The sequence below is a fragment of the Mesocricetus auratus genome, unplaced genomic scaffold, assembly GCF_017639785.1.
Source record: "Mesocricetus auratus isolate SY011 unplaced genomic scaffold, BCM_Maur_2.0 Super-Scaffold_100013, whole genome shotgun sequence".
In the NCBI taxonomy this organism is placed as follows: domain Eukaryota; kingdom Metazoa; phylum Chordata; class Mammalia; order Rodentia; family Cricetidae; genus Mesocricetus; species Mesocricetus auratus.
This window is the reverse complement of record NW_024429196.1, coordinates 41657108-41684562: the sequence shown is the minus strand read 5'-3', so window position 1 is coordinate 41684562 and position 27455 is coordinate 41657108. Positions and strand designations below refer to the sequence as shown.

The window sequence follows — 27455 nt, the reverse complement described above, 5'->3', positions numbered from 1 at the left end:
ATCAAGTTGTAAAGCTCTCAGCTACTTCTTCAGCACCATGCCTACCTGCCTTTCTGCTGTTATTTTGATGATGGACTAACCCACTACACCTATAAACAAGTCCCCAAAAAGATGATTTCTTATATAAGAGTTGCTGTATTCATGGTGTCTCTTCACAGCAATAGAATAGTAACTAAGACACCTCCCCACTTTTGGCCATAGTATTTAATCACAGCAATAGAAAATCTTTATTTTAATGTATAAGAAATCTGCACACACACAAACACACACCTCTCAAAGTTTCATAAGCAAAATTAGGGTTTTCTTTATGCTTTTTATTCATGGCTCAAGATATTTTCTGAATACTTACATCTGACACAACAAAGAATACAAAGATGAGTAAAACCAAGTGTTTATCTTCAGGTTGGCAAAGATATACAACTGTAGTCTAAGTTTTAAAACATGTTTTGCTGACTTTTAGAGATCTTGTAAGCATTCAATAATAAGACACAAATGCTCAAGTGATAAAATGCCCTGATATAACTGTCCTATTTAGATGAACATGGTAGGAAGTTAGAAGGAACAGCTCAATTGAGAGGCTCAGGGGCATTTTCTCTAGACACTGGTAGTCTGGAAGATTCCTGGAGAGCCCCTGGTCCCTAGTCAATGATGAAAGTTTGGAAATGTCTGTTCTGATATCAAGCAAGGAATCAGCAGCAGCCACAGCAACGGTAAATAACTCAGCAAGAGGGAAGGCTAGAAGACCAAATGACCAAAATGCATGATGGTTTTCCTTCTGCCATATCTTTTATCTGAACTGGAACCAGAGAGGTGCCACCCACAGCCAGGGTTGGTCCTTCTATATCAGTCAAAGCAATCAGGACACTTCTTCAAGTGATGCTCCCTGCTCAGGTCATTTTAATTTGTGGCAAGTTGATATTAAAACCAACCATAATGCAGAGTAAGTTTGAGTCTATTATTTGAAAATTATAAAGATTTCAGTGCTAGGGCATGCTGCCAAAGTCTCTGGGACAACTTCTTGGAACAATAAAAAAAATCTCATAAGCTGTTGTGCAGACAAAATGAAATACAAATGTTAACCTGTCGTGTGTCTTAAGATGTTTATAACTGTAACACTACTTAGACATGTACTATGATTTTTTTCATCACTGGTGGCAAACTATTAACCAACCACTTTTCTATTTAGCCCCCAATACATCTTAGGGATTTTAATTGCTGTCTCAAGATATATAGTATTTCTTTTTCATATAATAAACATGTCCATATACATGCATTATTTAGCCAAGAATATGTTTAAGTGTTCACAATTCATAAATCTTTCCCTAAAGAAATATTGATACTATAAACCTAATATCTACCATTCATGGTAAACCCTAGACAATCCACATGAGACTCTACCTGTCACTATACATTTGACTAACCAGTGACACAAATGTCAAGTATGCTCGAATTCACATTAAGCTTCAGATAAGCATGTAGGTGAATGTAAATTCCTATTACCCCATAGAAACATGAGTAATATTTTAAACATAAAAATCTCAGGTGACTCCAGTAGCTAGGCATTAAATCTGATTGATATGCTCCACAAAAATCACAATTACTTTGAATTTTCCCTAAAGCATATATAACCTATGAATAGCTGTGAACATATAAACTGTTTATCAAAACTTTCTATATTATTAATATACTACACATATCTTCGTGTTAAAATTTGGTTCATAAATAACAAAAGTAAATTTGTAATTCAAGAGGAAATCTAAGCATGTTTTAAAAGATCTTTCATGTTCTTTGATTTGCCCAAGAAGCAAATCTAGTAATGAATCCTCCTGGGTTCTGGTAGACAATGGTGGGGCTCTGAGTTCTAGCTAATACTAGTTCAATTAGTAATACCTGCTTGCGATTCCCTTTCATTTAAATTCTTAGAGAGCTTATAATACTCTTATTTTTATAGTGTCTCTGAAAAGCAGACTAGTAAAATAATTGCCTTTATTTTATAGGCAGAGAAACTAAGACAGAGAAGTTAAGGAACTTTGCTAGGGTTGTATGATGAACAAAAAGTATTCAAGGTAGGTGGGGTGATAAATGATTGTGATTCCAGGACTTGGGAGGTGGAGTCAGAAGGATCAGTACTTCAAGGTTCATGTGTGGTTATGTATGAAGTTATAACATTAGCCTGGGTTACATAATTCTGTCTCAAAATTCTAGAACTGGGGGTGGTAGGGGAAAAGCAATGGCAAGAAAAAAAAAGACTACAGTTAATTGTTCTCATTCTTAATTCATAGAGGGGTTTTGTTCTTATTGTTATTTTGTTTTGTGGTTTTGTTTTAGACAGGGCTTCCTATGTAGCCTAAACTGATCTCAAATTTACCATAATCCTTCTGCCTCGCCTTCCCAAATGCTGGTATTACAAGCTTAAGTCGCTGGATGCAGCTATGTGGTTTAATACACCTAAACATACTTCTATTCCAAGAAATCTGAGAAAGTGCACTAAAAGTGATCTAAGAACTAAAGGTAAACAGGTCTATCAGTATGTATTCTAAAGCCCTATTCTACAGGCATAAATAGAGTAAAAACTAATAATTTGTTTTTGGCTGGGTGCCATAGTTATATATAGATTTTGATACTTGCAGCTTTCAGAAACTTCTGTTCAAAATGAACTGTTTGACTTCCATCATCTGATGCTAAGCTAACAGCTGCAAACAACTAAGCAGTGACTGAGACAGTCTGATGAATCTGAGGCTGTCTTTGATATTGTCTCTACTGCTCACTCTAGTTCTCCATTCCACAACTGTTTGTGAAGGCTACTGCCCTCAACCCTCTATCTGTGGCTAGTACATGCTGTTATTAAAAATATTTTACAAATCTCAACAAAATAACACTTCATCTCAGTCGGCAATAATATATGAGGTTGAGCACTGACTTCTGTTTCTGGTATGCCTGACTTTTAAGTTATTAGCCCATTAGGTATTAGGAAATACTAGAATTTCTATGGATAGTGAGATATATTAATGTAGTATTTAAATTTTTTTCTCAAGTAAAGGCAGAAAGGAGAAAAGCTTTTGCAACTGTGCTCAATGAAGTGAGACTGCATTTTCTGGAATGTGTACTATAAACCTGTGGTGCTTCTACCTTCAGCTCCTGCAGAACTCTGAATCTACCACACAGCAACTGCCATTAGATAACACCACTCCTATTTCAAACTAAAGAAAACCTTCTCCCATAACCTATATCCATTCTTCTTTATCTCTTTAGTAAAGTACAACTTTATGCAATGAAGATACAGCTCTGTTAGTGTTTGCTGACTAGTCATGGGTTCCATCTCCAGCATAAACCAGACATGATGGGGCAGATCTGTATTACCAGTACTTGGGGAGTTAGGAAGGTCTGAAGTTTAATGTCATCCTCAGTTAAGTGGCCAGCCTAGGATCAAAACATCAAAAACCACACACACACACACACACACACACACACACACACACACACACACACGAAGGGGGGAGGAAAGAATAATTTTAACCTGCATCTTCCCCAAGGCAAAACAAAGCACCCTCATTGCCACTTCCATTCTCTCACACACCAGCAGCCCCAGCAAACAATCCTTCTCTTTCCTCTTTTTTTTTTTTTTACTTCTGAAGTGGCTCATATCTATTCTCTGCTTGTCTTCTGCTCACCCACGTCCTCCCCACCTCCCTCCACACTAATCTGTCCTCCATTCTCAAACCCACAGCTTAATCTATCTAGCCATTCTACTCCCAGAATTTAGAAGACACAGCACAAAAGACAGCTCGTGATTTGACTCCTATCTCCTTCTGCAGCCATCTTTCTCAGCAACCCAGGTTGACAGGGTGTACTCAGCCTTCAAAGCCCATTACTGGTCCTTGTTCTGCCGGGACCTCCTTTGTTTGGATCCATTTTTACCATCTTCTTTTTGTACTGGAAGAAGGAGCCTACATGTGTTTAAAACAGTAAAGTCATCAATTCTTCCCTCCATAACACTTCCAAACACAGTTATCTTCCTTTTTTTATTATTCATTTGTTTTTATGTGCATTGGTGTTTTGCCATGGGTGTCAGGTCCCCAGGAACTGGAGTTACAGACAGTTGTGAACTGCCATATGGATGCTGAGAATTGAACCAGGGTCATCCGGAAGAGCAATAAGGACTCTTACTGCTGATCCATCTCTCCAACCCCAATCATTTGTTGTCTTGACTGCCCACTTGACTGAGTAGGCATTCCTTGAAATAGTTATGCCAACCAAGTCGTTGGTTCTCAATCTGGGGCCGAGGGAGATAAGAATTTTAAAGTCAACGGAAGAATGTGTGTCAGCTAACAGACGCTAGCTAAAGTATTTCGAACTTGTGGGGAAGATTTAAAGAAAACAGCCAATTCAGTTAAACTACTAATTTATGACATTTAATCGGTGTGTCACGGGGCCACCGTTTTATCTCGGCGCCATATCCAGTGTCGAAGAGGACCGAAAGGAACCAGAAGCCCACCCACAGAGGCCAGTTCTTCAGAGTAACCACTGAGATCGTCCAACCACGACAGGAGATCAACCCACCTCCCAGGACTCGATCTGTGATAAACCACATCGCAAGCTGCACTGGAAAACGCCTGCCAGAGAACCCAGCAGCCCCCGGGAGCAACATGGCGGCCCCTCCCTTCACTCCTTTCCCTAGGAGCCCCTCCGTATCCTGAGGAGACGAAGACGCCGCGGCCCGGGAATCCCGGCCAGGCGTTGGGAGGTAATTGTGCCTCGCAGATAGAGAGACCCATCGTGAGGGCGCCTGCGGGCTGACCCACTGAGCCTCGCCCGTGCCCGTAGAGCCTTTGTTTGCGGCCGCCATGGCCTTTCCGGCCCCGCGGACCGGAAGTTCCAACGGGCGCCCCGCCCCGCTCCCCCGCGCTCCGGAAGTGATCTGGGGCGGCTGCTGCAGAGCGGCCGGGAGGAGGGTGGGTCTCCCCAGAGCGGAGCGCCGGAGTCCTCCTCCTCCGCCGCCCAGGCCGCCGCCGCCCTCCGGACTCCTGCCGCGCCCCGCGCGGAACTCCGAGCGCAGTGCCGAGCGCGGCCCGATCGGCAAAGCCGAGGTCCGAGAGGCCCCGGGGCGAGCGGCTCGCGGTGCAGGTGAGCGCCTGCCGGCTGGGGAGGCCGGGCCGCGGCGGGGGTGTGTCCGACGGGCCAGGTCCGCGGCCGCCGTGATTGCACGTCCCGCCAGCCGCCCGGGCTAGAATCCGTCTGCGCCCTGACAGCGGGCGGCCTCTCGGGAAGGTCACCTGCATCACGCCGGTGGCTCCCAGGGCCGCGCCCGGGCGGTGCCCGCGACCTGGGGCCGCCGCAGCCGCAGTCCCTGCGCCGCACTCCACCCCGGTCCTCCGTCGCTTTCAGTCCACTCCTTGCCGGTACAGAGCAGCTGCTTTTCAAGCTTCTCCGCCGGGGTTTGGTTCCAGTTTAAAAAAAAAAAATGGCTTTTTCAGACTGGAGTCTTTAGACGCTTCGCGTCCAGCTGAAAGCTCATGGACTGTGGTACAGGTTTATCCTCTAGAAGAGAAGGGGAATGTGGGTATTGTGTGATGGGGGTGTCTTCCGCGCTCGGTTCCTGAAAGATGTCCAAGAGTAGAAGATAAGATGTGTGTGTGTGCTTTAATTGGGTATATGTGTGTTTGAGTGGACGGGCGTGGCGGCTTGAAGTGGACTTGGGATAAATTAAGGACTTAACTGGCCTTTGCTTGGAAACCAGAATGTCCAGACTTGAGAGAGCTCATCCAGGTGTCTTTGAGCTCTTGTGAGAACTCTGGTGCCACGCCCTACCTGTCAAGCTGGAAAGCAACCAATCCACTCTTTGGGTTTGTGTGCCAGGAGAACCTTTATTTCTGTAAATTCTTTTCCTGTAGATAAATTACGGCTTTAACCACGTTCCCAAAATTAGGTAACAGATTCATTACAACGTAGAAGGCATTCCTTTTGGCTTATGTTTGTTAATATGCCTAAGAGTATCATTGACTTATGTTTTTTGTATCTGTTGATACAATAGTCTCGTAAATAACTCTTGTGACCCTTAAGATGTTTCTTACACCTTAACTTTTTTGAGAGTAGGAGCCATTTCATTTTCCCTTCTGTTTCCATGTGAAGTCTTTGGAATTCCCCACATTGCTTCACTGAATGAATGAATGAATGTGTAGTTGATTTTATAGTCACTTTCCAGAAGCAATTGATTTTGGCTGGAGGTGTAGTTCAATGACAGTAGTCCCCTACAAAGGGTACTAGATTGAATCTCTAGCAAAGCCCCACACGATTTTGTTAGAATAGTTTTGTTCCTTTGAGATTCTTGGAGAATAAAAAACTTTGCTTTGTCTTTTTGTTCTCCAAAAGATCAAAGAGCAACTCAGGAAGAATTTGCTTTTCACAGCTCTATTCTTCGAAAAGTTAAAAATATTTAGGGATTGTGATTAGATGATATAATAATTTATGTTTCATTGTTACGTGTTTATTTCTAGAGTATATTCAGAGTTAGAAAGAAGAGATTTCCTGGCAAAAGGCAGCAAGTGTATGCTTGGAGTTGATAATCATAATCTTAATCAAAAAGAGGAAGTTAAGAGTTGATGCTTCTTGGAAATACGCTGCAGAGCAGGATTGCTCAGAGTGGCTCATTTTGAAGTCTTCTAACACCCAGATGTGACCTTGGCGTCTTTTCCCAGCAGGCACTTTCATGTTTCTGTTCTGAGATCCACATGTTTCCCTCTGCTGAATGTGCAGTTGTGTGTAACATTTATTTTGAAGCAGTATTTCATTACAACACTTTCCCCCTAGGGTTTTCAGGGTTAGACTAATTATAGGAAAGAATCTTGCGCACCACTTTAAAGGGAGTATTTTGACTGTAGATGATTGCATTATTTTCAGTTTAGGAATGTCTAAAGAAGAACAAGCTGCTGATGTCTTATTCTAGTATATGGTAGCCCTACACTGGCTTTCCAAAGAGCACTGTTTCTACAGAGCACAAATAAATGTAGCAGTGTTACTTCTTATATATGGGACCACCAAACTAATAGGTTCTTGTATTCTTTCATAAATGGTTAGGACAGTCATTTTACAGATACTGGAATAAGGATCTGTGAATGTTAACTAAGGAAGAGATAATGATCTTGAAGTGGTAGGAGACAGTAAGCTTCCATTGTTTTATAAGACATTTTAATTCTTAGATTAAGGAGAGGGAAGCCTTTGGTTTCTTTTTTCTTCAACTTTATTTTATTTGCATTGGTATGAAGGTGTCAGACCCCCTGGAACAGGAGCTACAGACAGTTATGAGCTGCCATGTGGGTGCTGGGAATTGAACCAGGTCCTCTGGAAAAAGCAGCCAGTGTTCTTAACCACTGAGCCATCTCTTTAGCCCAGCCTTTGGTTTCTTAACATTACTATATAGAAGTTTCATTTCTTGAATTCAGAAGCCATCTTGGCATTAATAGTTCTTATATATTGATTGCCCCTATTACTTGAGGATTGTAATTATGCTTATATTTCTTCTTATCACCACAATATCTCTGCAAGACAGGCGTGCTTCCCCAATGCTAAGTGAGGCACAGCTCATAAGGCAGTGTGCAGTAGAGCTTGGATTTGAAAGTACAGTAACCAGTTCTAAGAGCGCTGAAAATGGCAGCTAGTCCTTAAAGCCATGGGAAAGGTGATTGTGACTGAGCTGAGCATCCAGAAAACAGATACTGCTTCTTAGCCATGAAGTATGACCTGGAGTCACCAGTGATCCTAGCCAAGGAGCATCAAATGGAAACTCCTGGCATCTTTATCTCCAGGGTGCTTGCAAACACAGTGTACATACAGTCTGTGTGTGCTGAAGTGGAAAGTTGTGGAACGTTGTTCTTGCTGATGTCCTGGTAGAATACTAGGAACTCCCCACAGGCACTTTGATGACTTTCTGCTTCTGCAGCACCGTGTGAGATGAGTGCCATGCCTGTTTGAAATCATGTTTGTTTTCTTGTTCTTTGTGCCACTGATGTAGGTGGGATCCAGGTTGGACAGTAGGAAGAATGTTTAAAAAAACAAACAAGAGTTGCAAAACTCTGTTCCTATAGGTCTGATTGTTTTCCCCCCTGCAAGGATGTACTTTAAAAGTAATGAGCTTAGTATGGAGCATGCATCCATGTCTTGGTTTAAAAGATGAGAAAGGAGAGACTGTCACTCCAAATAACAAAGCTCCTTTTTGAGCTCCCATGAGGAACACTTATTCTTTGTTTCTTCTCTTAACTGTGAGACACCTTTTTTGTTATGTTAACTGTGTTTAGAAAAATTTGCTTATCAGAGAGGCAATGAAATTAAAGCTCTGTGAGGTTTTTAAAACTGCAGAAATTTTAGAAGGGAATTTTCATCATTGATTTAATCATACATGAAAATGAAGGTTTATTTCCTCAAAACCAAGAGAATAATCTATATAAGCCATTAAATAAATATTAAATGCAAAAAACTCTGAAAAGCTGAAGAAATAAGTGCCAATCATGTAGAAATGAAATATGACACTTTCCTGAAAACTCTGCACAGTGCCCTGTATTAGATACAAGAGACAGAATACCCAACGCATGTAATTTCCTTAAGTCCAAGTTCCATTTCTTTTGTTTGATTCAGTTTTGCAACTGTCAGGATTTCACAGTATATTTATGGATAGTCAAACACAAAATTATGAAATGATCTTGACTTACAGATGCAGTGTAAAAATAGATAAAAATCCCATTTGCACGAAGAATACGATGATAGTAATTTAAGCCACAAGATGTCTTATGTCCTTTTTTTTTTTTTTTAAAACACAGTCTAGTAGCTATTGAAAATGGAGGCAGCTCAGTGAGCACCCTGACTGGGTTTATTCTGATTACTGAGACTCCTGTTTCACTGGTTCACCTCCTTGAATATTTTCCTCATATTTAAAACAGACATCATACCTTACTGGTTGAAATCCTCCTGTGGGTCCTTTTCTAACATTGTCCTCATCTGGTACATAGAACCTTCCAGAAGCTGCTTCACTAACTCCTGCACTGGCCTCATCGTTTTGCAGGAGCACAGTTCCTGCAGTGCTGCCATCTCAGAATCCGGTGCATACTCGGGTGATCCCATTTTCCCTTCCCATTCTTAACCCCAATCTAATAAATGGAGAGTCCTTCATACTCTGGTTAGGTTATACCTTTTCCAGAATTGTGTCTAGCTGGGCTTTTTCTTCCTGGACCCATATCTTAAAAGAAAGAAAAAAAATCCTTAAGACCCAACTAAGGAGTAGCTGGGTACCATGGTCATGCCCTTAACTCAGCTGAGGCAGGATGACTGTAAACTGGAGTAAATGTTGAGACTGCCTTAGATTGGAAGGTGAGGAGAGTCTTCTGTGTTTCCCATGACTCTATTCTAGAACTTACTACAATATGCTTGTGGAGAATGCTTTTATCTATCAGCTTATTTCAAGTTTTGTTGTATTCTCCTGAGTACTGAGTTCCTGGTGTGTGCCACAGTGTAGTTTTCTTTTGTATTTTTCTTATTATAAGTGAATTGAACTCTTTTAATATGCTTAGGAACCATTTTATTATTTTTATTAGCCTGGTTTTCTACATGATTAGGGGGTATTTTTTCCTTCATCTTTTCAGTTTTTTTCTTTTTTTTGTATTTAAGAACAGTTTTTAATTTTGTCATATGTTAAAAATTAGTCATCTTTTATTTTGCTTATGTTGCTTTTGTCATGAAAATTTTTCTTTTGCTTAATCAAATATATTCATCTTAAACTTACTGCATCCAGAGTTCTAACTATAGAAAACTTTTTTATGCCCTTGGGTTGTGGAGAAATTCATGTTTTCTTACAGCTTTATTTCTCATATTTAGTTCCATGTGGGCATATTTCTGTATATGGGATGATATGAATCTAATTTACCATCTTCCAAATATTGATGGTACGTCATCAAGTGCCATTAATGAAAACCAGTATTTTGCTCATTTGACACATGCAGTATAAAACTGGGTGTGTTTCATTCTGTTGGCTTCTTTGACCAGTGCTATACCATTACCAACACTAACCCTAACCTCAAGGAGGTTTCTATCACGCTGAGGTCTGCTGTTCTCTTGGACTGGGTAGCCCCATTGCAACAGCTCCTCCTCGGTGTTTCTATTGCTCTTCTAGTTTTGCTTTGTTTTTGGTTTTGTTTTTTTTTTCTAGTGAATTTTAGCACTCATTTACATGACTCTGTTGCTGTTCTTACTGGAATTGCATTGATTTACTTGGAACAGTTGACTTCTTGATGGTAGTGAGACATTTTAGCATTGACATAAAATGTGCTTATTTTCTTCTTTATTTTTGTCTTTAAGAACTGACTTCTAAGACTGCAATTCTCCACTGTCTCTTCAAGAGAGACTTAACTAGAAATATGTTGAGAGGCAGTCAAGGTTGGGTTTCCTGGGGGAACATCAGACTATAATGATGAGAGATGTTATTAAGACTGCTTGTTGGTTTCCCAGTTCATGTATGGATCCTGTTTCTTCCAACTTCTCTGTGGTGTTCTTCCAAACTCCTGTTGTCTTCTCACAGCCTCCTAAGCTTCCATACATATAAAAATTGAGGGAATCTCCTCCAGGTTTCTCTGTCTGAAGTGGTTTCTGAACTTCGCAAATGAATTCCAGTCACTTTATCCTATGTGACTCTGACTTGCATCATTGGTTCTAGGGCATATAGCAATGCTTATGTGTAATCTGATGAGTGTATCCAGGGATAACAGCTATGGGTTAGTTCTAGACAGGATTGTCCAAGGACCTGGATCATCTGACTTTGAGGTTATCCTTTCTTCAGTTTATTTATGCAGGCTTAACCCTCTACGTGAATGATGTGTTGATGTAAAATGAGGTATTGGTCCAGCATCCTGCAGACATATGGTTCATATAATAATATACAGTACATACCAGCGTCTAGTCTTTCAAGGCCCAAAGAGCATGTTTATTTCACTGATATGTAATTCATACAAAAAACATGTTTCCTTTTTTGGCGGGGAGGGGGGTAGGTATGATGATGATAGATGGATGAATGGACAGGATCTTATGTAGCTCAGATTGACCTGGAATTTCTATGTAGCTGAGGATGACCTTGAACTTCTAATCCTGCCGCCACTTCACAAATACTGGGATTATATGCTTACACCACTATGTCTCACAAGAATAACTTTTTTGTTTGTTTGGTAATGAGGATTGAGCCTAGGACCTTGTGTATGCTGGGCAGGTGCTCTATTACTAAGGTACACCCCAGTTAGTACATAGATTCTGGATTATGTAGGTCCATGTGTGAGGCTCAGTCCATATCCTGTTGTCCACTGTTTAAATCTTTCCTCTCTTTGGGGTGCTGGATGGTAGGCAGTTATTTTCTTGGACCTTAGTCTGCAAAGCTTGTCCCTAGATGTCCCTGCTCTAGCCTATTTATCCTTACTGTCTTAGCAGTACAGTCAGGGTATTAATAATCTGTTATTGTCCTAGGTTGATAATATCTTGGTCTATGCCCTGCTGTGCATCTCTGCTTTCCTGTATAACCATTTTCTCTTCATCTTGCTGCCTCACTGGCCTGGAATTTTGACTTAGTTGGGGGTTTGGAGAGCTTCATACTTTAAAGAACCTCAGATCTCACTCTTTGGCACATATTGCTTGCTGTCCTAGTACAGAGTTTGTAGTAATTTTCTCTTCTTTTTTAAGCTTCCTCTCCATTGCCTTCTATGCAGAGAAATCTGTCTCCTTTTTACCTTCTTTTCTCTTGTTTCTTTCTTTTTTGGGGAGGTGAGGGGATGGGATAGCCCCCCCCCCCCTTTTTTTTTTGGTTTTTCGAGACAGGGTTTCTCTGTGGCTTTGGAGGCTGTCCTGGAACTAGCTCTTGTAGACCAGGCTGGCCTCGAACTCACAGAGATCTGCCTGCCTCTCTCTCCCAAGTACTGGGATTAAAGGCGTGCGCCACCAACGCCCGGCCCCCCCTTTTTTTTTTTTCAAGAACATCTGGCCTGGAATTTTTAATTCCCTTGCCTCCATTATGCTAGTATTGCAGGAATATTTCACCTCACTTGGCTCCACTCATCTTTTTTGCTGAAGACATTCAGTCTGAAAGAAAATCTCTGTCTTCTGAGGCTTTAGGTTTCTGGGACACCAACCCTGATCACTTAGTGCTTAGATAATTAGTACCTTTCCCACGGCCCTACTAGTCCCTCAGGTCTCCCCTGATTCTCTTATCTGTGTGCTACAATTAGAATAATCCTCTGTGTTCCTTACTTTACTATTATTTGCTATTTTTGTTATTTGTTATTTGCTTGGTCCCAAATAAATGAAAAACTGATCTCATCTTATTCTTGCTTTCAGTTAAAAAAAATTCAGTCCTGTTTGTGTGTGTGTGTGTGTGTTTTAAGTCTATATTTGTCTTGTTACAATTATTGAAATTTATGCATTATTGGTCATTTGCTTGGCTTTTCTGGGACTTGTCCTTTAATGTTCTGTCCCCCTTTTCTACAGTGAAGGGTTAATTCTTTTTTAAAACATGATTGAAATATAATTCATCTACCATAACTTCATCCTTTTTTAAATTTCATAGTTCAGTGGATTTTAGTGTAGTCAGGGAGTTGTGTTACCTTTACCACTCCTAGAACATTTCCATTGCCTCTTAAGAAAAAAAGCCATGCCCATTTGCTAGCTTTTGTTGTCAATTTATCCTGCCTTGAAGGATATCTTTAGCTGCTGTATTTCATGCCTCTATAGATTTGCCTATTTTGGATGTTCTAGGATTCCATAGATGGTCTTTTGTATCTGACTACTTTTTTAACATGGTGCTTTTCAGGGTTCATCATATCATAGCATATATGAATACTTCATTTTTTTGTGTGGCTGAATAATCTGTTATATGAATATACCGAGCTTTATCCATTGGTTAGTTAATTGATATTTGAGTGCTTCTGCTTGGAGGTTTACATTAATGTCTTAACCCTGAACTATATCTACTGACTTACCTTTAAGATTTGGAGGAATGGTCAAATTATCCCCTAAGGTACCTGTTCCATTTTGTGAAGATTTGGAAGAATTAGCAGTGTGTTTCCAGTTTTATTCCATCTGTATAAACACTTGTTATTGTCCTTTTTTTTGTTCATAGCCATTGTAGTAGGTATAATTTCAACATTCTTTCATTTGCTAGGGCACTTTAAGCAGTCTTGTGTGTGAAATATCTGTATTTTAATACATCATATCTTTTCTTCTTACTTGTCTTACTTTAAGATCAAATGCTGAGAACGTTTTATTATCAGAATTATAAATATGACTTTTTTGAACTTCTAAGTAAATTTCACTAACAAGATTTATGTTTTGCATTAGCATCTTTGATGAGTTTGATACTATTAAAATTGTATATATATGTTAATGTGTGTATGTGTCTATATCTGTATGTTTATCTGCTATGTATAAGTGAATGCCCAAGGAGGCCCAAAAGAGTGGGATCCCCTGAAGCTTGAGGTACAGGTGGTTATAAGCTGTCTGACATGGGTGTTGGGAACTGAACTTCTGTCGTTTGGAAATGCAACAAGTGCTCTCAACTATTGAGCCAGCTCTCTAGTGCCACTGTTAAAACTTTAAATTGTTAAATACATTGTTAAAATTTGTGGAATAGCAAGTAACAAGACAAAAATGTCTGAGGTGGAGGAGTTAGAGTACTTATAGGGAATACTGGTTGCATCTCTTAAATGAATGGTGTAATATTGACTACAAAACTTCAGAGCCCACATTTTACGACTAGAGTAACCAAAAATGGTAGTTTAATGATATTATGCATGTGTGTGTGTTAGTGTATAATATGATTAAATATTTAAACATGAAACTTAACTAATTTTGTATATGTGGTGTTATTTGGCCTTTTATTTTTGAGACAGAACCTTTCTCTGTATTACTAGAATTATAAATGTGACCACAGCACTATACCTGTTCAATGTATATCTCGTATTTGTTAAAGATCCAGTGAGGGCTAATGATATGGTTCAGTGAGTAAAGATGCTTGCTGCCAGGTCTGATAACCTTGGTTTCATCTGCAGAACCCACATAGTGGAAGGAGAGAATCAATTTCCACAAGTTGTCCTCTGACCTCCACCCACTCACAGTGGCATACTTGCATCCTCACTCATGTCTCTCTCTCTCTAAATGAATGTAAAATAAATTTAATAAACATCAAATGAGAAGCTGGATGTGGCCACCTGTTTGTAACCTCATCATTTAGGATGCTGAGACAAGGCTGAAAAATCACATGGAAACTAGCCTGGGCTACATAGTGAGCCCTGTCTTCAAAGACTAAAAAGTAAAATTAATGTAAATTGAACAAATGAGAATTCATTTGAAATGTTTTATTTTTAAACCTTTCACCCCTACAGAAAAGTTAGAAGAGCAGTACAGCACACCTGTATTTACCATCCACTGATTATCAATTTTTCAATTTATTCATTCATCCCTCTATCCATTCAGCTTGGTGCTGGAGATTGAACCCAAGGCCTCATGCATCTGCTGTGTGCGCTACTTCCAGCCCAGATTTTCATTTTGCTATTCTTATATTCCTTTCCAGGAATCTTCCCTTTACTGTTTCTGGACAGAAGATAGATATTGAATATTGAATCATATAAGATGTTTATTTTCATGCTTTTTTTTAAAACTTGGCTTGTTTTTTATGGCTTGTTTTTTATGACTTGTTCATTTTGTAACAAGTGGTAGTAGTTTTTTCTTTTCTTTTTTTCTTTTTTTTGGTTTTACGAGACAGGGTTTCTCTGTATTGTTCTGGAGGCAGGCCCGGCCTCGAACTCACAGAGATCCGCCTGCCTCTGCCTCCCGAGTGCTGGGATTAAAGGTGTGCGCCACCACTGCCCGGCCTGAACTTTTTTTTTTTGGTGTTTTTTTCATTTTTATTATGAGTTGTATTCCATCCTATAGATATATTACATTTTGCTTGTTCATTCATTGGTTGATGAATATCTGGTATTATTTCTATGGATTTGGGAGTTTTATTATTAAATAATGTTGCTGTGAGTGTTCATATAAAAGTCTTTATGTGAACATGTTTTCATTTCTCTTGGTATATACCCAGGTGTATAATTGCTGGGTTGGGTGGTACATTTATTCTTTTATTGCGTAATAATCATAGTTTATTATAGCAAAACTGAAAGGGGGGAGACAAACATGACAGAGAGGGAGAGGAAGATGAGAGAGAAGAGATGATAAGAATGAGAATAAGGGAAGATGAGAGAAAGGAAGATGGGGGGGGGAGACAAGAGAGTCCCAGTGTTTCCCGCCTCCTAAGGAGGTTAAGGTACCCAACCATACTTCTTGTAGCCATTCTTTTATCTGTTTTCTTTAGCTCTTAGAGTAGGGTTATATCCAACTGATTTGGAGTTCCTGCATTCCTACAGATTGCAGAAATCAATCTTATATTTAGTTTGGTACCCTTCCACATTCACTGAAGTGGAGTTCTCAAGCTGTGTCAGTGCCCATATGTTACATGGTTCATCTTTGAGGTGGTTTTTTAAAAGTAAGGTGTTCTCAGTTCTTTTTCATGACTGGGTGTGTGATAGGTATGGACAATGATGAGGACTGTTGATGTAACTGATCTTCCTGCTTGAAACCAGATTTTTTTTTCCTTGTTTATCTAAATCCTGAATCGGTAACACAATTAGTTGTTCATGTAGTTGAGCAAGTAATTTTGGATTCAGTGTGGCTTTTGCATTTCTTTCATTCACTGCCTTCCAATATATGGATGATTTGTTTTGGGCATGTAAAGGGGAACAGATTTAAAAGATCATCTAGTGTGTTTCTCCACCTGCAGGAGAAGCATCTTAGTGTTTAACTGCCATAGGTTCTCTAGCAAAAGATAATTATAAAGAAAAAAAAGTTAATGTATGTGACACATCATGAGAGGAAAACTCAATAAAGAGTAACATAGAGCAGTAGCTAATGTAGCATCTTCAACAAAGAATAACATTTGTGGAGGAACTGGGAAGAGGTGTGCATGGGAAAGTAATGGAGTGAGATTTAGATGGATTTTATTGGTGTCTTCTAGAATCCATTGCAGTGAAGGTGTATCCTGTCTTTTGGCAGAAAAGAGGTGGATAGAGAGCTGGCCCTTACTTTCTATCTCTTGATTGCTGTCAGCTTAAAAAAAAAAAAAAAAAAAGGTCCAAGGCATGGTTTCTGGTTTTTTTTTCCTCCACACCTTTAAAACAACACACACACACACACACACACACACACACACACACACACAAACACACACACACACACACACAATTCTCCAGCCACTAGCCCTGGTTAAACACTTGTAGTGATGCTGTGGAATGTGCTTCATTTGGGGATGTTTTCATTTAAAAATATGTCCTTGTAGGGAACATTATCTTGAGGCTTCTCTTTGTTCTTTGTTTGACTTTCTAGATTACACACTTAAAGACTTGTTAAACTGTACATCTGACAACAGACTTGAAAGTAGCCATTTACCGTGTCATATACCTTACTCAACTAATGGAAGCTGGTACTTATAAAACTGGTGCTTCTCACATGATCTACCAGTTCATGTCTTTAGTCTGCCAACATCCTAGTTTTAAAATATATTATAGTTAACATATAGTTAACTTATTCAAAGCTTAAGTTTTAGAGACCAAATATGAATCCCTAGAATCTAAATTATCTTTTGTGGTTGGGTCCTAACAGAAGCAGTTTCAGATTCGATGTTTCCATGTACTCATCCAGACACACAACATGTGGTAGAAAATCACTGAAGTTTAACACTGCATCTTTAAGAATTAGGAAGTCTTCCTTCCTTCCTCCCTCCCTCCCTCCCTCCCTCCCTCCCTCCCTCCCTCCCTCCCTCCCCTCCCTCCCTCCCTTCCTTTTAGTAAAATATTTTTCGGCATCCAAAGTAGAAATGCCAAGGCCCCACTGGTACAAGTTGTTACTCTTTTGATGCTCAGGAAAATCATTAGGTCACAATACCTCACAATAGTATGCCTACTAGGTAATTTCCAAATGATTTTTAGGAGTAAAAGAAAACTACTGAAAGCAGTCAGGCACATAGGCCATAGTATTCAGTAAGGGACATGTTTGAAAGGGAGGCAAAACACAGGCTGAAAACACTAGTAGAAGAATTCAGAATTTCATATTCTAGAATCGTTGAATCCAGGGAAAAGTGCCTTGAATAATCCAGAAAAAGATTATGCTTGAGATGGCTAATCTTGTCAACTTAACACCTGCTGGGAACAGGGACATTTCGATTTTTCACATAAAAATGTTTACGTACCTTCAGGCTTAAAGTTAAAAGGATAACTTTGGACATTCAGAAGAACGTTACTCCATCTTCATCTCATTTCCTGTTGGGTTGGTTACTTCTTTGTTATGAATTATGAGATAAAATACTGCACTTTATGGCTTTGAGCACCATGTAGTTTTGTTACATCTGTAACTTTTTATACAAATACTATTTGTTTTTTAACCAAAATTTTGCGTTGTTTAAAACCCCAAAATTAATCTTTGTCATTGAGATTATAAAATAGTGAAGTTAACTTGCTTTTAGTGATATTTTAATAACCTCTTATTAGAATGCATGGCATCAAATGAAAAATTTGTGCAAAATGTAAGAGACCCATATGCTCCTCATAAATTAATTGCTATTTTACTATATTAATAAATTAAGTGTAATGTAACCAAACCTTTGATGAATTCTGGACCTTAAATGTAAAGTGCCTTTTACTTAGAAATATTGAAATCATAATTGTAACTTTAACATTATGACATGGCAGCGTGTGGGCAGACATGGTGCTGGAGAAGGAGCTGAGAGTCTTATATCTTGATCAGCAGGCAACAGGAAATGAACTGATCGAGACTTAGCTTGAGCATAGGAGACCTCAAAGCCCGTCCCCACAGTGACACACTTCCTTCAACAGGGCCATAACTACTTCACCCAAGTCACACCTCCTGATAGTGCCACTTCCTATAAGCTTATGGGGGCCAAATACATTCAAACTACCTCACTTACATTACAATTATTAGGCCAATGGTAAACAGCAGGTTTCTTTTTGTGGCCTTCTTTGTCATATTAGTCATTACCCATTTTTTGACTTTTCTAGGTATGGGACATGAAGGCACAAGGATTCAGAAGCAACTTTTTAAGCTAGTCATGTGAACATATGTTGAGATGAAAATTTCTATTAATGTTTTTTCTTCATACCCAAACTGGGATGAATCGGCAGTTACTGTTTCATAAGTGAAATGGGAAAAAGAAATATTCCCATTGGACTTCAAAGACTTATAAAAGCAGTGCAGCATCTGCTTTGCCTTCTTAGATAACCCAGTCTAGAAGACTCGAGCTGTCACATCGTGATGACCCAGTGGAGAGGCCCAAGTGGCAAGGAACCAAGGTCTTCTGTCAACAATCACATGAGTGAACCATCTTGAAAACAGATTGCCTTAGGATAACAACATCCTTAAGAGTTGTGAATTGTATCAGGCAGGTGAAAAAGGTGGCTGGATCTGAGGCTTGAGCCAAAGGATTGGGGATGACTTACTCATGAAGAGTTAGTAAGGAACAGCAAGAGTAGCTTCGTATTTGTAATGTGGGTACCTCAACGTAACTGAATGGTAATGCCATCCCCTGAAATTAGGATTCTAGAAGAAAGGACAGGTTGTTTTTAATAAGTTCAAGCATAAGACTATCCCATGGTAGCAGTTGGAAACAGATGGGTTTCATCACCTCAGGTCTTTAACTGTTATCGTAATTCCTTGTACAGTCTTATGAGTTTTGTTTACACCTGTCTGGTTCCTGCTTTACAAAACACTTTGGTGAATACTGTAAAATATTAGAAGACAATAAGTATTCATCCTCAGAATTTAGCGTCATTTCCTTTAAAAATAAGCAAGGATACCCTTATGGATTGAAAACTCTAACGATCCTATTGACTTATGAGACAGTTCCTTCTGGGAGAAAATTTATTGCCTCTGCCCTTATGGGTCTTACCCTGTGAATATTCTTTGTAATGATTCAACTATGAATATTGTTTTTGTACTTGTTAGAGTCTAGTTTATTATCTCTGATTAAAGGTTTCTGTGGCTATTCCAATGTATTATTTCCTAAAACTAAAACTTGTATTGATGTAGTTTGGGGACTTCTCTAGCTCCATATTTTAATTCCAGTTTAGACATGTGTGTTTATGTATCCCCAATATTCAAATACTGAACTCCTAATTTCCAAGATGATAGGTTTAGAAGATGGAGCTTTAGGGAGGCGATTAGGTCTTCAAGGTAGACCCCTCAAGAAGGGATTTGTATGCCCCCCCCCCAAGAAATCCTCACTCCTCATACCATATGAAATCACAGCGAAGAGAAAACTATCTATGAGCCAGACCCCAAATATTCTGGCACCCTGATCTTGGCTTTTGAAATCTTAAGAATTAAGAGGAATAAGTGCTTGTTGACCATAAGCCTATGGTGTTTCGCTCTAGCCCTCTAAATGGCTTTGGGTTCCTATTTATATGGCTTATCACAAAAATAAGAATCTGAAAACTCTTGCCTTCTTATCCGTGTTACAATTAAAGACCAAGAGGTGAGTTTCTAAGCCCTTGAGTAGTCTTTATCAACTGTTTTGACACTTAGGCACTTGGGACATTTTCCCAGGAAGTCACACTTAAATCTTCCTATCAGTCCTTGTAATGCTGTCTCTAAAATCACACCTGGGAGGGCAAGATGGCTCACTTGCCATACAAGCCTGACTACCCAAGTTTTCCAAGTTTGATTTCTGGGATGCAGGGATGCATGTAAAGGTAGGAGAGAACCAGCTTCACAAAGTTGTCTTCTGACCTTCATACTGTGCACTTTCTCTCTCTCTCTCTCTCTCTCTCTCTCTCTCTCTCTCTCTCTCTCTCTCTCTCTCTCTCTCTCTGTCTCTCTCTCTCTCGATAATTTTTAGTCATATCCAAATTTTAGAGTTTTAAATATTTTATAGGTTCTAAGGCTTTGTGTTTAATCTTTTTGTGCTAGACATACAGACATGAAAAACTTGGTCTGTAAATATTTATGAGCAGCAATAAACCAGAATTTTTAGAGGATCAGTCTCAGAACCTAGATCTATTGATACATATTCTAGCCCTCTTTCTGGTTTAGTATATAATCAGATCTTTGGTTGTTTCAAATACTGGAAAAATAACAAATGAATATGTAAAGTATTTTGCTGAATTTTTTTCATCAGCTTTAGGAAACACATTGCCTTTTTCACATGTAACTCATTCAACAAACATAAGTGATTACTATATGTTGGAAATTATACAAGGTGATAGAGCTGTGACAACAAATAAACTGAGTAGAATTCCTGCCCACATGGATGTTATATTCTACAAGAGAGCATCCATGGACACAAGAGAGTGAGCTCTGTTATATCTTTTTCCCATGTAAAAGATAGCAAAAGCATCTAGAATATATAGAGACCTCTGTGGGGCTTTATTCTAATGATGTGGAAGTCTTGGAGTAGGTACAGTTTAAGAGATTTGTCAACAGTAAGATCTTAGCTATGATAGTGAATCTAAGGATTTTAACCTTAGCAACTTGATGTGTGGAGTTGCCCTTTACTAAAAGAGGAAAAGTGAAGAGAGACCTGTTGGGGTAGATGAATTAAGAGCTCAGTTTTGGTAGCTTGGACTATAGACAGTTTTGTTAAAGGTATTGAGTAGGAAACTGAACATGACTTTGGCATTAGGGGAAAAATAAAATCTGAAGTGTAAATGAGTATCCTTACATATATCCATACCTAGTACAGTGGTTTAAATGTTTATCACCTCCACAATTCATATTGAAACTCAGTCCACAAGGCAAAGTAGTACCAGGTGGAGCTTTGGAGAGATCAGGCTATGAGAACAGAACCCTCACAAATGGGATATGTGTATTTATAAAAGGACTAGAGGGAATAAATGGGATATGTGTATTTATAAAAGGACTAGAGGGAACAAATGGGATATGTGTGTTTATAAAAGGACTAGAGGGAACTGCTCTTCCACTGTATGAGGACAGTGTTTGACATCTTGGAGGTACCATCTTGAAATAAGAATAGTGCTCTATAAACAACAAACCTGCAGCATCTTGATATTAGACTTCCTGTCTCAAATATACAGAAAGTAAATTCTTTGTTTTATTACTGCCCAATCTCAGATATTTTGTTGTTAATACAAATAGCACAGGAATTGAGTGAAGTCTGAGTCTCTGTTAGCTTTCCATCTACATGACAAAACAATGAAAACACTAGATCAATGTTAAAAAAAGAGAAACAAACAAACATTGTTTCCAGGCCCTTGTGGGGCAGAGTATCATGACATGAAGTACATGACAAAACAGAGCCACTTGACTCATGGGGACAAGCAAAGGAAGGAGTAAGGGAGGAAAAGAGAGAAAGGGAATGAGAAACGAGACCTTGCCTCCTCAAGTTCCCTTTGCCCCCTCCCCAATTGTCAGTTTCTGTTAGCTATGGCTCCATTGGTGGATAATGTATTGATGAGATTAGAGGCCCTAGTCTACTTACCTCCCAAAGGCTCCACCTCTGACTTAGTTGTATTAGGGGTCAAACCTTCAGGACATGAAGTTTTAAAGGGCATTTTAATCCAAGTCATAACAGCATCCAAAATTGTAAGCTAGTTATGTAGTTATATATTGCTGCATTACAAATCACCCCAGTCTCTACTGCTTGGAACAACATTCATTTATTTCTCTCACCCTTTCTGTGAATCAAGAGTCTACAGCCTACTTAGCTATATGGTTCTAACTCAGTATCTCATCAGACAGCATTCAACTGAGACTTGGCTAGCTCTCGAGAATCTGCTTCCTAGTTTATATTGCTGTTCACAGGAGCTTCAGTTCCTTGTATATTAGGACTCTCCATAGAACTACTCACAACATGGCTTCCCCCAACAAAGCAGTGAGGGAACAGCCAGAATAAAAACCTTGGTCCTTTATAACTATATCCTAGAAATGACATGCCTTCATCTCAACGGTGTTGTATTCGTCATACATACCAGCCCTAGTACAACACTGCTTGGGAGCCTTCTTGGGACTCTTGCCCACAATGGCCTAGTAGAATGCTAATCAAACTCTTAAGTTGTGTTCTTCCAGCATTGCCATGTGGCCAGTGTTTCTATAGCTGCCCACAGTAGTTATTTGTGACAGCTTGGTTATATTGTAATCATAAACACTTGTAAATTCTATTCATTTTCAATGCGTGTTTTTTTTTCCGTTTTCCTGATTTCAAGAGTAACATTCAAGGTAGAAAACTGGAATGCAAATATAACCAAATGTCCTAGAAATTAAACATTTTGTATGTATCCTTAGGTTACTTTTACTGAAATTTTCTAATTGTTTGTATTCATTTGTTAAAAATAAAGTATCTACATAAATGCTGTTTGCAAACTTCTTAGTTACTTTTCTGTTGCTGTCACAAAACACTGTAATGAAGGAAGCTTATATAAGAAAGTGTTTCTAATCGGGCTTATAGTCCATGATGGCAGACTGAAGGCATGATAGCAGGAACAGCTGTGAGGTAACATCTGAATCTGCAAGCAGGAGGCAGAGAGGAATGTCAAGAGTCTTGAAATTTCAAAGCCTGCCCCCAGGGCCACAACTTCATTAAGGTCTCACTCCCTATTCCTTCCTAAATAGTCTGCCAACTGGGCACCAAGTATTCCAACATGAGCATGTAAGGGCCATTCACACCATCAGAGCTGCCTTTGGATTTTCCTGAAAGTCTGCACTAACATTCAGTACTTATTTTTTGAGTCAGTGTCTTATTATGTGTAGCCTGGGCCTGAATTTAAGATTCTCCTGTGTCTAACTCCTGGGATATAGTGTGTGTTACTGTGCCTATCTCTCATACCCAACTCACAACATCATTATTAAATGCCTTTTGTCATTCATTGTATGAAATAAATTCTTTTTATGGGTGCTACCATAAACAAAATATTAATCTGCTAGGCACAACCATGATCCTGATAGCCATTCTGTCCTTCCAAATATCAAGTCTCACTAATAACTCATATATACATTCAACAAAAGCAGCAAGTTTACTACTTATTATATATAACATTTGTTAAAAGAAGCATAGCCCTGATTTGCTGGTTCTTTTTTCTCTGCCCAGCCCTCCAGTTAAGATTTCGGGGACAAAAGTTGGGAATTGGGGAAATTGTGGTGTAACCGGGAACTTACACTTCTAGGCAGTCACTTTACTGCTGAGCCACATCTCAGACTCCTAATGAAGAATTCTAAGCAGGGTTCCTGTTCCTTCTGGGTTTTAGCAGTGTTCATAAACTTCAAGGTCATTTCCTAGAGTTGTTTTACTGTCCAAATGTGTATGTGTGTGGTTTCCTTTACAGAAAGGATACTTAGATGAAGTAAAACAGACAGCTCGTACCAGGAAATCCTGATCCCATGGGGGGCAGCACTTATAGAAATCCAGGCTAGAAATGCTGGGAAATCACATGGAAGGCAGGCAGGAGAAAGGAAAATCGGTGCAAAATCAACTCAGTTTAACAGCCTTCTCTACCACCATGGGCACATTTACTTTACCCAGCTAGAGGAAAATGGGAGTTTTGTTTTTTGCTTTTTTGAAGCTGTCTTGCTTGTAGTTCAAGGTGGTCTAAAATTCATGATCCTCAAGGATTTCAGGCATGCACCTTGAGAAAAAAAATACTTTTATCTTTCTGTGTCAGTGTGTGTGCACATGTTAGGCAAGTGCAGGTGCCCATGCTCTTGAGTGTGGAGGCTATAGGAAGGTGGAGGTGGCTTCCTCTCACTTTATTTCCTTAAGACAGGTTTTTTCACTGTTCCTGAAGCTAGGGGTTTGGGCTAGACTAGCCAGTGAGTTCTCAGCATCCACCTTCCTGCAAATGCTATGGTGATAGCCCTGCCTGGCTTTTATGTGTAAGATGGAGATTCAAACTCAGGTCCCCAGACTTAGACAGCAAACACTCTTAGTTACTGAGCCCACCTCTGAACCCCCCAAAATGTTTTAATTGAAAACATTTTGATTAAATTGTATGGACCACAAAATAATTGCTGTTTATCATCAACTACAGCAAATCTGCATTAAGGTGGTCATCTTAGAAATAACTAAAGTCCCTTTCTGCTGAGAACCGGCTACTTGCTGTCAAAATGGGCAAGTTCATGAAACCCAGGAAAGTGGTGCTGGTCCTGGCTGGATGCTACCCCAGACACAAAGCAGTCACCATGAAGAACTTTGACTATGGCACCTCAGACCACCCTTACAGCCATGCCCTGGTGGCTGGAATTGACCTCCATCCCCGAAAAGTGACAGCTGCCATGGCCAAGAGAAAATCGCCAAGCGATTAAGATCAAATCTTTTGTGAAAGTTTATAACTACAGTCACCTCATGCCCACAAGGTACTCTGTGGACATCCCCTTGGACAAAACTGTTGTCAATAAGGATGTCTTTAGAGACCCAGCCCTGAAATGCAAGGTGAGGCAGAATCCAAGGTCAGTAAGACAGGGAAGAACAAATGGTTTTTCCAGAAGCTTCACTTTTAGGTATAGTTTTGTTTCCATCATTAAATATTTAAAAAAACAAGGGGAGATGGAATGGGATGGGGAGTTGGGAGGAATGGGGGGCTGGGGAAGAAGAGGAGAGAGAGGGAACTGAGAATAACATGTAAAAAATTAAATACAAAATTATTTATATATATAATACAAAAAATAAAAAATTAAGTGTGTGTGTGTGTACATATAGAATGAGAAGGAATTTAATCAACTTAGTCTTCTACCCTATTCCATTTTTACAGTAATAAACTAAAAGATTTTGTCAGTGAGGCAAAATCTGCACATTTTTTCCTTTTCCTCAGTAATTTTTAAATTGTAAAAATCATCTTCCATTCAGAAGATAATCTTTCTCAGTTTCTTAATTGTATTTTCAAGAGTAGAGTTTTCAGTTTGACAAAAGTGACTTCATTTGATCTTTCATGGATTTTGCTTTTGGTGTTAAATCTAAAAGTTATTACCTATGTCAGGGCCACATGCCTACTCCTTGTGCGTTCTTCCAGAAGATTTGTGGGTTTGGCTTATTTATCTTGAATGGTCCAAGAGTTAGGTTGTTTATATGGTATTACATATGGTTCTATGTTAATTTTTACATATGGATATTTAGTTGTTTCAGCATCACTTTTGAAAAGCTTATCTCTGCTGCATTACCCTTTGCCCCTTTGTTAACAGATGTTAGAAGTGGTTAACTATAGAAATGCCCATCAGGCCGAGCATTGATAATGCACACCTTTAATCCCAGCACTCAGGAGACAGAGGCAGGTGGATCTCTGTGAGTTCAAGACCAGCCTGGTCCACAGAGCGAGTTCCAGGACAGCCTCCAAAACCCTGTCTCGAAAAACCAAAAAAAAGAGAGGGGGGGGAAGAAAGAAAGAAAGAGAGAGAGAGAGAGAAAGAAAGAAAAAGAAATGCCCATCAGAAAGTAAATGGATAAGGAATTGCAGTATGTCCATACTGCAGAGTACTAACAATGAAAGGAAATGAACTATTAATAGAAGCAACAAAAATGGTTTTCAAAATAGTGCTGAATGAAAAGAGCCAAACAAAATAGTGTATATTGTCCCATGAATAAATGTAGTTTTTACATTTTGTTTGTTAATTTCAGAATATCCATGCTTGTCAGACAAGCAGTTAATTTTCTTTGTTAGCTTTTTTTAATTTTTAAGAGATCAATGTAAAAGAAGAAAGCAGTGCATATTACATAACTTCACTGTTATGTAACTCTAGAAAATGCTTAACTAATCCATTATAGAAAATCAGATCTATGGAGAGGAGAAGTGTAGGGGGAAAAGGAATTATAATGTCCAAATGTGTAAATATGTACAGTATACTTACTGTATGCTATATTTCAATAACCCTTTTGCAAGTAAAATTCTTAAGTATATGTAGAGAAACTGTGATTAGGTCAAGTTTTAATAGTGGAGGCTTTCTTTTCCCATCTAAACATAGCATTTGGGAAATTCTGTGTTGTAAATTAAGTATACCAAGTCATGGCATGTCAGTCCTACCAGGGCCTATTTTTAATACCAATATTCAGCTGTTTACAAAGCCATTCTGGTAGTTGACCAAAATGTCCACAAATTGTCTTCAAATATTTCATTAGCAGAAATTGCAAAATGCATCAGGATTAACATACATTTAAAAGGTGGAGAGTGAAGGAAAGAGCAGTGGAAGGTGGCTCTAAGGCACTAGCAGCTTAACCTGTGGTCAGGATACAATCATTGGAGAATTTAAGTAAGCTATGCAAACTCCTTTCCCTTTTTACCTTTCATTGCACTGGAGGCGGTATTCCTAGACGGAGCTTTGTAGTCCCTGTGATAATGGACTTCATTTGTAGATCTCTTGAGTGTCGAAGTCAAAGCCTGTATTCTACTGTCTTTATTTAGTCCCATGCTTCATTATAGTTGTGTCCTGTCAACTGAAATGGAACTAGTGATTCAAAATTCAACATATTTTGATCTTTCTTCGTTCTGAATGTTCTTTCAGTTTATGAAAGTTAGAACTATATTTAGGCCTAAGAATTTATTCTACTTGAATTAAACACCCCAGGCTTCATCTGTTCATGCTGATAATTTCTTGGGTTGAACTCTTGTAAAATAGCATGTAAAGAGCTTTAATCTTTTATTCTTTTCTTTCTGAGCCCTTAGAGTCAAGGCTGCCTCATTTGGGATTAGTTATGAGGCAGGTATGATTCATGATCAGTGAGAACTGGGGAAGAGAAAGGACGTAAGCGCCACTGTAGATTCCCTGGCGGTGAAATGCAGCTGCTGAAGCGTCTACTGAAGCAAGTCTTTGACTTCATAAAGCTCCCACTGCAGCCACGGCGTGTTCTAAAGCCCTGCTTGATAAGAAACTACTAGTCACATTTTGGCCAGCCCTGCTGCAGTTTAAGCCCAGTCTTATGTATGACAGGTTAGTGAATATGGAAAGTACCAGTTCAGGGTCCACTTGCTAAGTGAGCCAGTTATGTCAGCCTGCCTCTTGAATCCTGGGTCAGTTCTGGGTTTAACTCTACCACAGCAGTTCTCAATAAGATTTCCTACATATCAGATACTTACATTATGCTTCATAGAAGAACCAAAATTACAGTTATGAAGTAGCAATGGAATAATTTTATGGTTGGGGGGTCACCACAACATGAGGTTGCATGTATTAGATGGTTGCAGTATTAAAAAGGTTGACACCCACTGCTTTACCACAATTCCCTGGAACTTCTTACCAGTGGCTTAACTCTTCTGATGTGTCTATTTCCTCATATGAAAAATGAAGGTTTTGGCTCATTTATGCTACCTTCTGTGATTCTTCAGTTTTATTATATGTATTTTAAAAAATAAATCTTACTTCAAGGTAAAATAAAGCAGCTTATTAAATATCAC

At 39.2% G+C, this 27455-nt stretch overlaps 1 protein-coding gene across 3 annotated transcripts in view; it reads left to right on the top strand.

Annotated features, from left to right (window-relative positions):
• The first annotated feature begins 4724 nt into the window (after nucleotides 1-4724).
• The window catches only part of Rala (RAS like proto-oncogene A), a 37935-nt gene continuing 15204 nt past the window's right edge, over nucleotides 4725-27455 (top strand). The window contains exon 1 of one of the 3 annotated variants that reach the window (XM_021228208.2): nucleotides 4725-4744. The gene's annotated coding sequence lies outside the window, so the exon portion shown is untranslated. Of the gene's footprint in view, nucleotides 4745-4988; nucleotides 5125-26970; nucleotides 26992-27455 lie in introns of those variants that run through there. The other 2 variants (XM_005071804.4, XM_021228209.2) reach the window with 2 other exon arrangements.